The 16,318-nt window shown below is 46.6% G+C and overlaps 1 protein-coding gene across 3 annotated transcripts in view; it reads left to right on the plus strand.

Moving 5' to 3' along the window:
* The window catches only part of LOC142295893 (uncharacterized), a 38,299-nt gene that overhangs the window by 10,460 nt on the left and 11,521 nt on the right, over window positions 1–16,318 (plus strand). Inside the window, exon 1 of one of the 3 annotated variants that reach the window (XM_075339010.1) lies at window positions 16,163–16,202. The exons of the other annotated variants lie outside the window; for them this stretch is intronic. The gene's annotated coding sequence lies outside the window, so the exon portion shown is untranslated. Of the gene's footprint in view, window positions 1–16,162; window positions 16,203–16,318 lie in introns of those variants that run through there. 3 annotated transcript variants of the gene reach the window in all.

The raw sequence follows: 16,318 nt of genomic DNA on the forward strand, positions 1-16,318 counted from the left end.
CAACAGGCGGAGATCCACATGCGCCTGTTAAACCCTTAGATCACGTTGTCAACCTCTTGACGGGCAGCCTAATGATTTCCGGGAGGGATCACGCTATTCCTCGCTGCCATCGACAGCTTCGAGAAACGATAATGGGGCACCAATGGGTTGATATGACAACGCGGGGTTAAATGATGACCCCTGTCACTGTCATGACTCACTTCCTGTGAATGCCAGCAGAGAGCAGCCATCACAGGAACACAGCATTTCTACTGATAAGAGCAATGCTGAAGCTGATAATGATGCTGAAGCATCGCTCTGATCAGGAGAAGCGATCAGATCATGCAGGCATGAAGTCCCCTAAGGAACTAGTAAAATTAAAGAAAAAAGTATTAAGAAACACCTAAAAGTTCAAATTGCTCCCCTTTTGCCTCCATTGAGAATAAAACAATGGAAAAAAAATCCCAAACACATATTTTTGGTATCACCGAGTTCACAAATACCCGATCTATCAAAATATAAAATTAATTCATTTGATCGGTACACGGTGTAGTGAGAAAAAATATTCCAAACACCAAAATTTAGTTTTGTTGGCCGCCGCAACATTGTATTAAAATGCAATAACAGGCGATCAAAACCTCACATCTACCCAAAAATGGTATATTTAAAAACGTCAGCTCAAGAAAAATAAGCCGTCATTGAGCCCTAGAATCCTGAACGCTACGGGTCACGGAAAATGGCGACAAAAGTGCATTTTTTTTTTCTTTTTACAAACGTCAGAATTTTTTTTCACCACTTAGATAAAAGTAAAACTATCCATGTTTGGTATCTATGAACTCACACTGACCTGGGGAATCATAATACCAGGTCAGTTTTACCATATAGTCAGCATCGTAAATAAAGAAAAAAAACAATCATGCAATTGCACTTTTTTGTGCAATTTCACTGCACTTGGAATTTTTTCCTAATTTTCCAGTACAATATGGGGCAGAATGAATGGTGTTGTTCAAAACTAGAAATCGTCCCACAAAAAAAAAGCCCTCATATGGCTATATTCATGAAAAAATAAAAAAAGTTATGGCTCTTGGAAGAAGGGGGAGAAAAAAAAGTAAATAAAAAAAAAAAACAAAACGGAAAAGGGTTAATGTTCAACTCGTAGGAAAATTTCAGGTGTGGAGCTTCACTGTGGCATCAGCTGTCGTGCACCTTCTACCTACGTACGTACCTTCCAAAACGCCTTCTAAAAAGAATGGCACAAGCAAGACACTTAAGAGGACCTGTCCTTTTACGCTTCTACGATTAGGAGCAGAGCATCCTACACAGTTGGTGATTAGCTCTAAGAAAGTCACTTGAGGTGGACGGAAAGTGATTTATTAGTTGGTATTTGATATTTAGACTAAGATAAATAAAAGAAATTGGTTACAAATCTTCAGATTTTGGGAGAATAATCTTAACAATAATTTATTACTGCTTGAAACTGAGAGAATGTATTCAAGTGGGAACCAATTGTACAAAAATCAGCATTTGCCAAAATGCAGATTTTTTTGTAATTCGAGTACATGCCTATTCAGCGAAATGACAGCCATTTTTGTCAACTCAAGAGGTTGTAAATCAAAAAATCTATACTTGTACTCACCTTACCGCTCAACTCCCCTGTGCCGGTCCTTCTTGTATTTTCCAATCGTCGCCGCAAGCGCTAAAACCCCTCTCACAAAGGCTGGGACTCCAGGCTCTGATGATGCCTATATGTGCGGATGCATATAAGGAACAAAGGAGATGTGAAGCTAATACTGCGCTGCTGAAGATATGACATAAATATTGGTGGATTTCCTGTTTCCTGATGAAGAAGTGAGGAGACACTTCGAAACGTGTTGAATATAACCACCTTCATTTGATCTTCCTTGGATTTATGTCATATCTTCGGCAGCGCAGTATTAGCTCCACATCTCCTTGGTTCCTTTGGCTTGATAAGTGCGTGGACTCTGCAGCAGCTGATTACATGCTTTGAATCAGGTTGTGTGATTCACAACCCCATAAGATGGGCACATTCCCTTATCATTTTTGCATTTTTGTTGGATAAGACCCTGTTGCGCTTTTTGCTTTTTCCCCGTACAGTTATTCGTTTATATGTGTGGATAGTCATAGTTCACGTCATGATGACGTGGACTTTCACGTGCCCTTGCAGAATCCTCGCAGGCCTCATCAAAGCCAGAAGTCCTGGCCCCGGGAGAGAAACCCAGTTTCAAGCTGCCACTAGGGGGAGCCGGAGCTCTGCAGCAGAAGACACTACACGGAGCAACAAGAACCAGAAAGTAGATACACAGTGAGTGCTCATACACTGCCTAACAGCACAACTGGGGAGCAGAGCTGCGGGGCATGCGAGGAATGGTCAGGCGGGCTGGGTCAAGCACTGTATGGGCAGAAGGAGGACCGGAGGAAAGAGCAGAAGTGGAGTCGAGGACAGGCCGAGGTCAGTACCAGAGAAAGCAACCGAGTGGGGGGGTAGGAGAGGGGACAGAGGAATAGGGGAACGACTAGGGGACAGAACACAGACAGGGCACGGGGGCAAAGGCACATACGGATCAGGATAACACTTACAGGACCAGCACTCACAGGCAAAGCAGCGCTAAGTTTATAGCCGGCGCTGGTTCACTGGAGATGTCAGTTTTTAAAGCATCCAAGCTCCGGAAGTGAGGCCCGGTAGATGGCTCCGCCCCCTAGCCATGTGGACCTGGAGGCGGAACCATGACACCCAGGGATTCCAGCTCATGTGGCAGTGTCGAGGGCCGGGCAGGTGGCAGTGAGGAGTGGAGGAGCCCGGGAGGTGACCAGTAAGAAGAGTTCATGAAGTTCTTTATGATACCTTACATTCATTATGCTTTGGAAGCTGGGCAAGTTGCAAATTTGATGCCAATCCGTGCTTGTTGCATGCAGATGATGTTGCAGAATTTGTTAAGATGTATTGCCAAAAATTGACTGGCCGTAGATTTTGACCTCTGCCTAAACAGGCAATTTTCAGTTGTTTTGCTCTTTCATTTTCTCCCCCACTTTTTCCCAAGAGCCATAACTTTTATTTTTCCATTAACAGAACCATATGAGTCCTTGATGTAGTTTGGGAATAGCACCCTTCATTTTACCATTCCACGTACAGGGAAACAAATGAAATTCCAAATGTGGTGAAATTGTCGAAGAAATGCAATTCTGCTATTGTTTTTTCGGTTTGTTTTCATTTTAAGGTGTTGTGCAGTAAACAATTATTTGCTTGTGTCGCCATTTTGCAAGGGCCGTAACATTTACATTTTTCTGTCAGTTTTTTAATGTGACAATCTGATATTTTTATTGATACATTCTGGCATTTGAAGTTTTTTTCTTTGTCGCTCCATTGGGAGACCCAGACAATTGGGTGTATAGCTTCTGCCTCTGGAGGCCACACAAAGTATTACACTTTAAAAAGTGTAACCCCTCCCCTCTGCCTATACACCCTCCCGTGGACCACGGGCTCCTCAGTTTTATGCTTTGTGTGGAAGGAGGCACACATCCACTCATGAATTCTCAGACTTTTTATGTCGGTTGGAAGAAAAGAGGACCCCCACAGGGTCCCCGGCATGTTCCCTTCTCACCCCACTATGTTGGCGGTGTTGTTAAGGTTGAGGTACCCATTGCGGGTACAGAGGCTGGAGCCACATGCCGTCTCCTTCACCATCCCTTAGCGGCTCTGGGAGAAGTGGGATCCTGAGCGGTCTTCCATTTACTGGGACCGTGCTCCATCCGCAGCCCCTGAGGGAACCTGCTGGACCGGAGCCTCTTCAACCCCAGGGACCGGGCCCTGCAACTTAAAGGTACTCTGTATCCCTGTCGGGGATCGTACAGAGAGCGCACCTTCTTCCCAAGAGCCGCGGTACTTTTAGAACTGAGAAGGCCGGTGGACTTCCGCGCCGACCGTGCCTGCTTGTCGGCCGCGGCCTCAAATTTAGTCCCCGGCTTCACCGGGGCCTAGTCACAAAAATCCCGCCCCCGGGCCTGCCTGTCAGGGGTAAGGGCGGGTTCTCCGGCATGACGTCGGAGGTGAGGGCTGGAGCATCCTGCATGTCTTCCTCCCCCCTCACTGACCACTGTGGGGACCCCAGATTCCCGCCCTTGACTGGCGCCGCCCCCGGCTCCACTCCTCCCCTGAGAGCTCCGGCGGCCATTTTCTGGCATTCTGCCGGTGGATGCTTCTCAGTGAACAGCTCAGCAGCTCCGGGGGATCCAAGGCAGGGAATCTGGAGGACACACTCCGCTCGTTAGCGGTCGGTAAGCCACACCGGTCACCCGGTGCTGGCCCCCCTGGGGTGCCGGTATAGATACATATATATATGTTTATTCAATAGATATATATATATTTCTGTTCGGTCAGTCCGTATACCTTGGTCCCTATATACCCTCAGTTGGTCACTCTCCTAGGAGACAACAGCATGTCGTCCACAAGGAGCAAAGCTACTAAGGCACAGGTTTTTTTCGCAGCCTGTACCTCTTGTGGGGCTATGTTGCCTGCGGGATCCACGTACCCTCACTGTGAGCAGTGTTCAACTCCTGCCACGCTTGCTCAGCCGTAGCCTCGGGCACTGGTGGGCCCCTCGGCTCAGGTAGACCACCCTGCTCCCCCTGAACATGCAGGGACAGAGTCACAGGGGTTGGCCTCTTTTGCTGAGAAACTCTCTCAGTACCTTTCTCAATCCATGGCACAGTCTTTGGACAAATGGTCTTCTAGGCTCCTGGAGGCATTGCAATCCAGACCAGTCCCTTCACAGGCCCCGGTTCCTGTTAGCTTGTCTCCTTCAGGCCCCTCTCGGTCCGCGCCGCAGCGCGCTCCTAGGTTGGCCCCTAGGTCTCAGGTGGAGGACTCCTGCCCGGACCGCAGTCCCAGACCGGCAAAGCGGTCCCGCTGGGACTCTTCCCCGTCTTCCTCACGCTGCTCGGAGGACTCTCAGGAAGACGAGGCGGAGGTGGGAGCTCAGGGCTCTGACCCTGACTTCGCCCTTAACCTTGATACACCTGAGGGGGATGCCTTAGTAAATGATCTTATCTCATCCATCAACCAGGTGTTGGATCTCTCTCCCCCGCCTCCTCCTGTGGAGGAGTCGGCTTCGCAGCAGGAGAAACACCAGTTTCGGTTCCCCAAACGTACGCGAAATACGTTTTTTGATCAACCATCTCCGCAGTTCACATCCCGGGCGTAGAAAACTGGGAAGCAGATTTTCTCAGTCGTCAGGGCATGGACGCGGGGGAATGGTCTCTTCACCCAGACGTGTTTCGGGAGATCTGTCGCCGCTGGGGAACGCCGGACATCGATCTCATGGCGTCACGGCACAACAACAAGGTCCCGGCCTTCATGGCACGGTCTCAGGATCACAGAGCTCTGGCGGCGGACGCGTTAGTGCAGGATTGGTCGCAGTTCCGTCTGCCGTATGTGTTTCCCCCTCTGGCAATGCTGCCCAGAGTACTACGCAAGATCAGGTCCGACTGCCGTTGCGCCATTCTCGTCGCTCCAGACTGGCCGAGGCGGTCGTGGTATCCGGATCTGTGGCATCTCACGGTGGGTCAACCGTGGGCACTTCCAGACCGCCCAGACTTGCTGTCACAAGGTCCGTTTTTCCATCTGAATTCTGTGGCCCTCAACCTGACTGTGTGGCCATTGAGTACTGGCTCCTAGCGTCTTCAGGGTTATCTCAGGATGTCATTGCCACCATGAGACAGGCCAGGAAGCCAACGTCCGCCAAGATCTATTATAGGTCTTGGCAAATCTTCCTGTCCTGGTGCACTGCTAACGGTTTTTCTCCATGGCCGTTTGCCTTACCCACATTCCTTTCGTTCCTTCAATCTGGAGTGGACAAGGGTTTGTCCCTCGGCTCTATCAAGGGCCAAGTGTCAGCGCTCTCCGTGTTTTTTCAAAAGCGTCTAGCCAGGCTTCCGCAGGTCCGCACGTTCCTGCAGGGGGTCTGCCACATAGTTCCACCTTACAAACGTCCGTTGGAACCTTGGGACCTTAACAGGGTCCTGACGGCTCTTCAAAAGCCTCCTTTTGAGCCTCTGCGGGATGTCTCTTTCTCCCGTCTTTCGCAGAAGGTGGCCTTCCTAGTGGCAGTCACGTCTCTTCGGAGAGTGTCTGAGCTTGCAGCGTTGTCATGCAAAGCCCCTTTCCTGGTTTTTCACCAGGATAAGGTGGTTCTCCGTCCGGTCCCGGAATTTCTCCCTAAGGTGGTATCCCCTTTTCATCTAAATCAGGATATCTCCTTGCCTTCCTTTTGCCCTAATCCAATTCGCCAGTGTGAAAAGGATTTGCACTCTTTGGATCTAGTGAGAGCACTCCGGTTCTACGTGTCTCGCACGGCGCCCCTGCGCCGTTCAGATGCACTCTTTGTCCTTGTCGCTGGCCAGCGTAAGGGCTCTCAGGCCTCCAAGTCAACCTTGGCTCGGTGGATCAAGGAACCGATTCTCGAGGCCTACCGTTCTTCTGGGCTTCCACTTCCTTCAGGGTTGAAAGCCCATTCTACCAGAGCCGTGGGTGCGTCCTGGGCATTACGGCACCGGGCTACGGCTCAGCAGGTGTGTCAGGCAGCTACGTGGTCTAGTCTGCACACTTTCACGAAACACTATCAGGTGCATACCTATGCTTCGGCAGACGCCAGTCTAGGTAGGCGAGTCCTTCAGGCGGCGGTTGCCCACCTGTAAGAGGGGGCCGTTTTTCGGCTCTTTCGATTGAGGTATTCTTTTACCCACCCAGGGACTGCTTTTGGACGTCCCAATTGTCTGGGTCTCCCAATGGAGCGACAAAGAAGAAGGGAATTTTGTTTACTTACCGTAAATTCCTTTTCTTCTAGCTCCTATTGGGAGACCCAGCACCCGCCCCTGTGCCCTTCGGGCTGTTGTTCTTTTGTGTACACATGTTGTTCATGTTGAATTGTTCTTATGGTTCATGGTCTTCAGTTCTCCGAACATCCTTCGGATTGAATTTACCCTAGACCAATTTATAAGTTTTCTCCTTCCTGCTTTTGCACCAAAACTGAGGAGCCCGTGATCCACGGGAGGGTGTATAGGCAGAGGGGAGGGGTTACACTTTTAAAGTGTAATACTTTGTGTGGCCTCCGGAGGCAGAAGCTATACACCCAATTGTCTGGGTCTCCCAATAGGAGCTAGAAGAAAAGGAATTTACGGTAAGTAAACAAAATTCCCTTTTTCTCATTACGCCGTTTGCCGAGCAGATTAATTTTTTTATAAGACTTTTACGGACATGGGGATATCAAATATGTTCATATTGCGACAGTGGTATTCATTTTGGAATATGGCACCAGCCTCTGTTTTTGTTTTCAAATACACAATGATTTTTTTTTATTGGTGATTTGAGCACAATGGTTTTCTGTTTAAATTTCTAAGAAGATACTTTTTTTTTTACAGGCGATGACCTTCGCGATAATACACTATCTAAAGTTTCCCTTGATAAGGAATGCAAAGCTCATTATTTTTTGCTTCTTTTTTTTTATTTATATATAGATAAGAGATGAGCACATATACACCACCGTCTCATGCTAGTATGCCCACACTAGCTAAAACCAATATCCAATCATGTAGAAGACCGAAATACAACCGATCAGTAGTAAAATGCTAATGCAACAAATAAGATGCTTACATTTTGTATATTCAACCAATAAGATGCTTATATTTTATATATTATATCTTTGTTACACCCAAAATTGAAACTATATAAAATACAGTACTTCCTCCTAATAAATGGGGAGTTTTGTTATACTCAGGACTGCTGTTGTGTGTGTGACCTTATTCCCTTGCTTATGGCATTCATCTGTGACACAAGGCGGATCCCAGAACGACACTAGTCTCTATATGTTGCCATGACTTTGCAACTACTACAATAGCAACACCAAACTACAGACCCTTGAGCAGACCAGAAAAATTGGGGTTCCTAAAATGGTAAAAGTACATATTTTATAGGAGAGTGTGACAAGTATGAACTACACAGATGAGCTAAAATCATCCAGCAACTATGGCGTTAAGACAGCAGCAGACAGGGAATAACCAGCAGTGACCCAGGGGATGCTGGGAAGCAGTGAGTGTGTATTTGCCTTTCAGCAAAAGTAAAGAAGTGTCTGTTTGCAAGTGTAGTGTATGTATCCTGAGAAGAGTCCAGCCAGTCCAGGAAAGAGACTGTCAGGAGTGGAGACTAGCCAGGATAGTTCAAGAGCAAACTCTGTTGTGCAGCAGAAGAGTGACCAAGTAGAGAACTCACCCCTCACCTCACTGCATGATAAGGTACAGTGTTCTGCTCTGTGTATAGCCACATTGTAAGGAGAAAAACTCTGTGTAAGGAAAGAAGATAATCTGTGAAGAGGCTGTCATGTATGTTATTATAATAGCTCTGTGTGAAGATTATTAAAGCCTGCAATCTAATGCTTGGAACAATGTAATGGAGCTGTGTGCTTGTTGGAATCTGTTACATCACTTCACTTCATCCTGGTTAAGTGTGCCCTGATTTAATTCTCCAAAGAACTCATGTTGACTTTGCCCAGTCTCCCTATATAGAGTGGCGGACATACAAGAAGAGCTTATTAGGGAGATTTTACAGTATTAGCAGGGTTTCCACACTCCTCACCCTCCACAGAGCCGTGGAAAAGCTGAATGAAACATACAAGTTAAAAATCTAGAAGGTAAAGGTGGCGACTGGCAAGTCATAGACTGAATCCTTGCTTTTGTCTTTTTTCTTAATAAATGGGTCTCCACATAAAATATTTTTGGTTTAGCACCTAGAACATGATTATATTTCCTACAGATACTTCAGATACAGCATCATAGCTCGATCAGTGATGTACAAGCCTTATATAACTGACTAAATAGTGTGATAAACAGGTGTATCTTGAATTCCAGATCCTAAAAAGATAAGCGAGAAAGAGCCATGAGCCAATATTAGATGGGCAAATCCAGCTTCTAACCACAGTAACTTCGGTGAAGCGTGAGAGAAAACCTATGTGGAGACACAACAGTCGCTGTAAAGAGTCGCACTACCAGCAGAATTAGGGTCTCCAGACATCATAGTGCTGGACTATCTCCCATAGGACCTTATGGGAAATCTCAAGGCTGAGGCTGATATACAGGAAATAGCCAAAATAAAGGAGTGATGGCTATGGGAACACCATGCAAACATGGTAGGAGAGACTTTCTCTTTCCTGAACCAGCCAATTAAGGGTACTTTATACACTGCGATATCGGTACCGATATCGCTAGCGAGCGTACCCACCCCCGTCGGTTGTGCGTCACAGGCAAAATGCTGCCCGTGGCGCACAACATCGCTAACACCTGTCACACGGACTTACCTTCCCTGCGACGTTGCTCTGGCCGGCGATCCGCCTCCTTTCTAAGGGGGCGGTTTGTGCGGTGTCACAGCGACGTCACACGGCAGCCGTCCAATAGCAGAGGAGGGGTGGAGATGAGCAGCTGGAACATGCCGCCCACCTCCTTCCTTCCTCATTGCCGGTGGACGCAGGTAAGGAGATGTTCGCCGTTACTGCGGTGTCACACATAGCGATGTGTGCTGCCGCAGGAACGACGACCAACATCGTACCTGTAGCAGCAACGATATTTGGAAAAGTAGCGACGTGTCAACGAGCAACGATTTTTCACGTTTTTGCGCTCGTTGATCGTCGCCCCTTGGTGTCACACGCTGCGACGTCGCTAACGACGTGACCCCGACGATATATCGTTAGCGATGTCGCAGCGTGTAAAGCACCCTTTAGTTCAAGAGTTTAAGGGGGCGATTTTCATGGATAACACACACATGTATGCAACGGATAGTTTTGTTTGTTGGTTATGTAGCGGTAAAAGTGCACTCGTGTGTTTTCTTCCATATCACACTCTGACTCCTTAGAAGGTACATATACACTGGTCCCTAGAGACTGGGTTGTCGTAAAGAAACACTTCAGAAGACCACCGGAACCAAGGTTTGATGGCCCTTTCAAGTACAGTTGAGCACACCTACAGCTGTCAAACTTGCAGAAAGACTGGTTTGGATACACAACAGTCATTGCTAGTGACTCACCCTGGACCTGACCAAGAATGACCAGGGGAGTACTTCTCTGTGTTCTCATTGTATATTTTTGTATTGTGGGCCGTAAAGAGCAACCATAGGGATGATCAAAAGAGAACTAAAATCCCCCTAGAAAATAAATTTATAAAAATGCATGAGTCCATTGCCAAAAGAGCTGGACTGCCTAAATGTTGGCTTTCTACTCATGCCCCGCTATCATCTAAAACATTGCCGTATATTGCCATACCTTTACCTTCTGAGGATTTGTTCACTCAAACTTCTGCTAGTGACCTGCTAAATTATACTATGCAATCTGGTGAAGGGTAGAATAAGACAGTTGACATGGTCCCAAGCCCCATGATGGGTAATGAATTTTACACAATATTCCCTTAACATGACTTGGAGGGATATCAGGGGCAAATTAATTACTGTCCCTTGAGGTAAAGCAGGTCTTGGGAACATCACACTAACCTCTGATGCTTTAATAAGCCACCAGTGGCCAGGATTTTGTCAGAGAGGCGGCCTTCTGAATCTGCACCCCCATGACACTGAGTGCATCCTCCAACCTTAGCCAGATTGCAGGCTGCCACCTGGGTCTACGAGGAGCAAGATTTGCCATTCCTGCAGATCCCTAAACATATGCTATATACGAGGGACACAGGGAGGACAAAGAGCCATACTCATGTCCCAGGAGCTGTCCCTCTATGGCAAGAGTTGGGAACCTTTTTGTCTGAGAGAACTATGAATGCCACATATTTTAAAATGTAATTCTGTGGGAGCCATACTCACCAGTCGGGAGAGGCAGTTGTGGAGCAGCTCAGAAGGTCCTAGGAGGCAGGGTAGGCAATGCTGCGGGAACAGAAGAGGGGATGTCGCAGCTCCAGAGGGTCAGTGTGCGGAGGGTCGGCGATACTGCTGCGGGCTCGTGTGGTGTCACGGCAGAAGGCTTCATTGATCTGTTGGCCAACTAGGAAGAGGGGTGTCGTGGCTCAGAGTGCGGCAGCGGAGGGTCGGTGATACTGCGGGCCCATGGTGTATTTTAGCAACGAGGACCATTGATCTGCTGGCTTTGCTGCTTTGAATCTCTCGCAGTTGACGAGATCGACTTCAAGAAAATGGCCGCGGCACGTGCGCAGGTCAACACGATGGACTTCAAGAAAATGGCCTGTATGGTGTCCAGTATGTCAGATTGCTGAAGGAAGTTTAGAAAACTCCATTCCCAAGAAGACTGGAACTTTCATTGTCCCGATTGGCTCAGATGGTCTAACCCTGGTTTAAAGGATTGGGAGGATGGTTGGAGGGCGTTGTGTACCTTGTTGCAAAGAAATTACTGGCAATAACTTGTGTCTATTTTCTTGTCAAAATAATTAGATTTTGTGTCTCTAAGAACCAGACATGTTAGGATTTAAATTGATGTTATATCTGCTTCTGTTGTGTGCCCCAAACACATAGGCTCAAAGGTAACCCCGGAAATAATCTTCCAAAAGCCTAGCTTGATTGTCCCTCCTTTCTGGAATAAAATCCCGCAGTGTTTAACCCCGGAGCGTTAACCGAGCGATTTTCCGTTTTTGTTTTTTACTACCCTTCTTCCGAGAGTTGTCACTTTTTTTATTTTTCCGTCAATCTTGCCATATGAGAGTTTGTTTTTTGCGGGACGAGTTGTACCTTTAAATGAAACCATGAGTTTTACCATATAATGTACTGGAAAATGGTGAAAAAAATTCCAAATTTAAAAAAAGTGCAATTGCACGAATGTTTGGGGGGTATTTTATTCTCCATGTTCACAAAATGGTAAAACTGATGTGTCGGTGTGATGCCTCAGATCACTACGAGTTCGTAATCACCAAACATGTCTAGGTTTACTTTTATCTAAGAAGTTAAAAAAAATTAAGAATTTCGTCCAAAAAAAGTGGCACACTTTTTGCACCATTTTCCGCAACCCACAGTCTTCTCATTTTTCGGGATATGGGGCTCAGTGGCGGCTTATTTTTTGCATCTTGAACTAACGTTTTTAATATTACCATATTTGCACAGATGCTATGTTTTGATCGCCTATTATTGCATTTTGCGCAAAATTAGCGACGACAAAAAACTTAATTTTGGCGTCTAGAGTTGTTTTGACGCTACACCATGTACAGCTTAGATTAATTGATTTTATATTGTGACGCCCCTGCGGTAACCAGGTGTCACCAAACAAGGTAACAACACTGTAACAGCTCGGGTCCTACTTAATTGTGCCAGTCACTACACACACCAGCGCACCAGGACATTGCACTAAGAACTAGAAGAACCAGGCTGGGAGACTCACTTAGAACCAGGTGACAGGGCTGGGCACTGTGAGATGACCGGCAGCCAACTGGGGAGGGAGAGACCAGACCTGGGGAAGGAGCGAGTGGCCTGGGGAGTGTGGGTAGACAGCGGAACAGTCAGTGTTAAGTTGGAGGAAGAGAGTGAGGAGTTTAGGTAGTTAAGTGAGGATTCGTAAGAAAGGTGTGAAGACACACAAAGGGATCTTGAGACACAGAGAAAGAGGAAAGAAACACCGCAAGGACCTGAGTAGAAATATCAGCCACTCAGAGAGAGTATCTGGAGAGCGAGAGAGCAAGCTCCAAGGACAGAGGGATCCTGTGGGGTGGACATCCAGGGCTCACAGTACTCTTCACACACGGGGTGCAGATCCCAGAACAGACCGGGACTTCAAGCCATCTCTTAACTCTGCCAGGGGGGTGGGTTTCCAGGACTCATCTGCCAACAGTAACGTCCGAGGCATCAGCAGCAAAGAGTGGATCGGGAGAAATTCCCTTAAATAGTCCAAGCTGCCTGCGACAGGACCCAGACACAGACGGACCTCCATGAGCTCCACGCCAGGGAGGACCAACACACACAAGAGTGCATCAGTGGGAGACTGGCACCAGGTCAGCTGGCACAGCTGTAGTGGACTCGGGCGCACCTGGGATCCAGCACATCTCCAGGGTGCGAACCCAGCTGTAAGTAAAAGCAACCAAACTGCACTCCCCTGTCTGGACTGAGTTATTACCCGGTGCCTCCACTATAACCTCTACCTACCCCTGGGGAAAAGCCCTGCTCGCGGAGGGCTTCACCATCCCCGCTGCCCCATCCATCATCCCCAGGGAAGACTGGTAGCGGCCCTACTATTCCTGGCCGTGCACCACGAGTGGCGTAGTTGGACTATTTTTATTATTTTTTTTCATTTAAAAACTGTTCGACGATGCCACTGGGTCCGGGACCCCTCGAGCCACTGACCGCCCAGATCAGAGCAGCTTGGCTGCCCCGGGGCGCGACAATATTATGATAGATCAGGCATTTTTGAATGCAGTGCTACCAAATGTATTTATGTTTTTTTATTGTTTCATTTTCAATGGGGCGAATGGGAGGTGATTTGAACATTTAGGTTTGTTTTTTTTTATTCTTTAAAAACTTATTTTTAACTTTTTATTTATTTTACTAGTCCCCCTAGAGATCAGCACTGCAACAGGAACTACGTCATGATAGCGAAAGGAGTCATCACATGACCCGTCACTATCATGGCAACCATTGGCTCCCCGTAATCACATCACAGGGCCTTCGATGGCGACGGGGAAAGGCGATTTGCCCGTCATGGCCGTTTAAATCGTGCTGTCACATTTTGACAGCACTAAGGGGTTAACAGGCGCAGGTGGATTGCGGATCCACCCAAGCCTGTTAGCCGCACATCTGTTCAAATTAGCAGACATGTGCAGGTATCGCTGCCAGCTCACCTCAACAGCCGGTGGTGATTACCCCGACATGATTTAGGACGTACCAGTCTGTTCTAGGTCGTGAAGGATGGGCAGAGGACCTTATTTCTGGAAGGAAGTCCCACAGTTGTACCCCAACAGTTTGGGTTATTATACTTTGGACGTGTTAATGGAGTCGGAGCCACTGGTTCTGCCATTCCTGTACGCTGGGCCTGTGGCACCTCTGGATAGTTACCCACATGAGCCTAGCAATTAGAGAATGAGTGCTGCTGAATGAAAATAAACCCCGAGTGCTTGTGTTAGCTACCGCGAGCAACTAGCCTAGTCTGGGAACGGATCGCTGCACCCCCTGATTTGAGTGGATCGCACCATTCCCAGCTCTCATCGGCAGCCCCGTGATGTGATCACAGGGTGCTGATTGGTTGTCAGGCCAGCCAAAGATCAGCTGATGAGCCCTGTATCTGTCTTGACAAACTTCATGCGAACGCCGGCTGAACGCCGCCATTCATAGAGGATGATTTCTGCTGAACAGAGCAGTGCTGATGCTGGTCCTCTGCTCTGTATAGCACAAGCAATCGGATGGTCACAGCTTCAAGTCCCCTGAGAAAACTAATAAAAACACACAAAAAGTGAAAAAAAGTTTTAGAAAATAGAAAAAAAACCCAACAAAATACAAAAGTTCAAATTACTAATTACTACCTTTATGCCTCATTGAAAATAAAACAACACTTGGTATCGTCCCCTTCAGATCTATCAAAATACTAAATTAATCCAATTGGTAAACAGCGTAAACGGGAAAAAAAAATTCAAAAACCAGAATTACTTTTTTTTGGCAGCCGCAAAGTTGCAATAAAATTCAAAAGAAAGAAGCGATCAAAACATTGTATCTACCCAAACATGGCATTTGTAAAAACTTCAGCTCAAGATGCAAAACACTAGCAGTCACTGAGCCCCAGATGCCAAAAAATGGTACTCGGAACATAGCGACAAAAGCACCATTGTTTTTTTTACAAATTTCTGATTTTCTTTACCAATTAAATATAAAAAAACTATTCATATTTGGTATCTACGAACTCGTACCGACCTGGGGAATATTTTTTTTTTTTAGCTTTACCATATAGTGACCATGGTAAATAAAAAAAAAACAAAAAAACAAATGTGCAATTACACTTTTCTTTTCAGTTTCACAGCACTTGGAATTATTCCCCAGTTTTCCAGTCCAATATGGAGCAGAATGAATGGTGTTATTCAAAAGTGCAACTCGTCCTGCAAAAACACAAGCCCTCGTATGGCTATACTGACGAAAAAATAAAGTATGGCTCGAGGAGAAAAAAAAAAAACAACAGAAAATCGCCAGGTGGTGAAGGGGTTAAATAATCTGAAAACATATCATTCTGAGCTGAATATTGACGATAAGTCCAACGCGTCGCAAAAAAAGTCTCAGGACAAGTTCGACACCTAAAGACATTCATAAGATATCACTATGTGAAAAATGGATCTGAGACCCAACGCCTCATATACGCTGAGGTGTAAGGCTATGTGTCCACGGTAGAATGTACCTGCGGATTTTTCTGCATGAAAATCCGCGACTTTCGCGGCAAATCCGCACCTTATTTTTGCCGCGGAATTGCCGCGGATTTTGATGCGGATTTTTTTTTTTTCCCCCATTCTATACCCAAAATCCGCACCAAAATCCGCAACAATAATTGACATGCTGCAGATTTTTCCCAATCAAAATCCGCGGCAAATCCGCCGCGGAAAAATCCGCAGCATGGACACAGCATTTCCAAAATGCCATTGAAATGGCTTGGAAGTGCCACTGCTGCAGATTTTCGGCAAATCCGCGGCAAAATCCGCGCAAAATCCGCAGCGTGGACACATAGCCTATAAGGGCATCTGAGCGTCTCCGATGTATCCCAGCGACTGCAGGATCTGTGGTGACGTCATGGTCATGTGATCAATCACAGAAAAGGAGGAGTAAAGCATGGCACTTCCTGTCATGTGACCATGTGATGTCATTAAAGGTCCTATAGACACTAACATTTACTCATTTTCTGACATCTGTGTAACTGATCACATGACTGTGACATCACCGCAGGTCCTGTATCCAATAACATGTCTGTAACTGATCACATGACTGTGACATCACCGCAGGTCCTGTATCCAATAACATGTCTGTAACTGATCACATGACTGTGACATCACCGCAGGTCCTGTATCCAATAACATGTCTGTAACTGATCACATGACTGTGACATCACCGCAGGTCCTGTATCCAATAACATGTCTGTAACTGATCACATGACTGTGACATCACCGCAGGTCCTGTATCCAATACCATGTCTGTAACTGATCACATGACTGTGACATCACCACAGGTCCGGTATCCACCAGGAGAGCGCTGATCGCTCCGGGTACGTGTGTGACATTCAGTCGGGGATGTTTCCTTCCTTTGTTTATTATAATGTGGTATTATATGTATATATATATATATATATATATATATATATATATATATATATATATATAT

The sequence above is a fragment of the Anomaloglossus baeobatrachus genome, chromosome 3 (assembly GCF_048569485.1).
Source record: "Anomaloglossus baeobatrachus isolate aAnoBae1 chromosome 3, aAnoBae1.hap1, whole genome shotgun sequence".
Classification (NCBI taxonomy): domain Eukaryota; kingdom Metazoa; phylum Chordata; class Amphibia; order Anura; family Aromobatidae; genus Anomaloglossus; species Anomaloglossus baeobatrachus.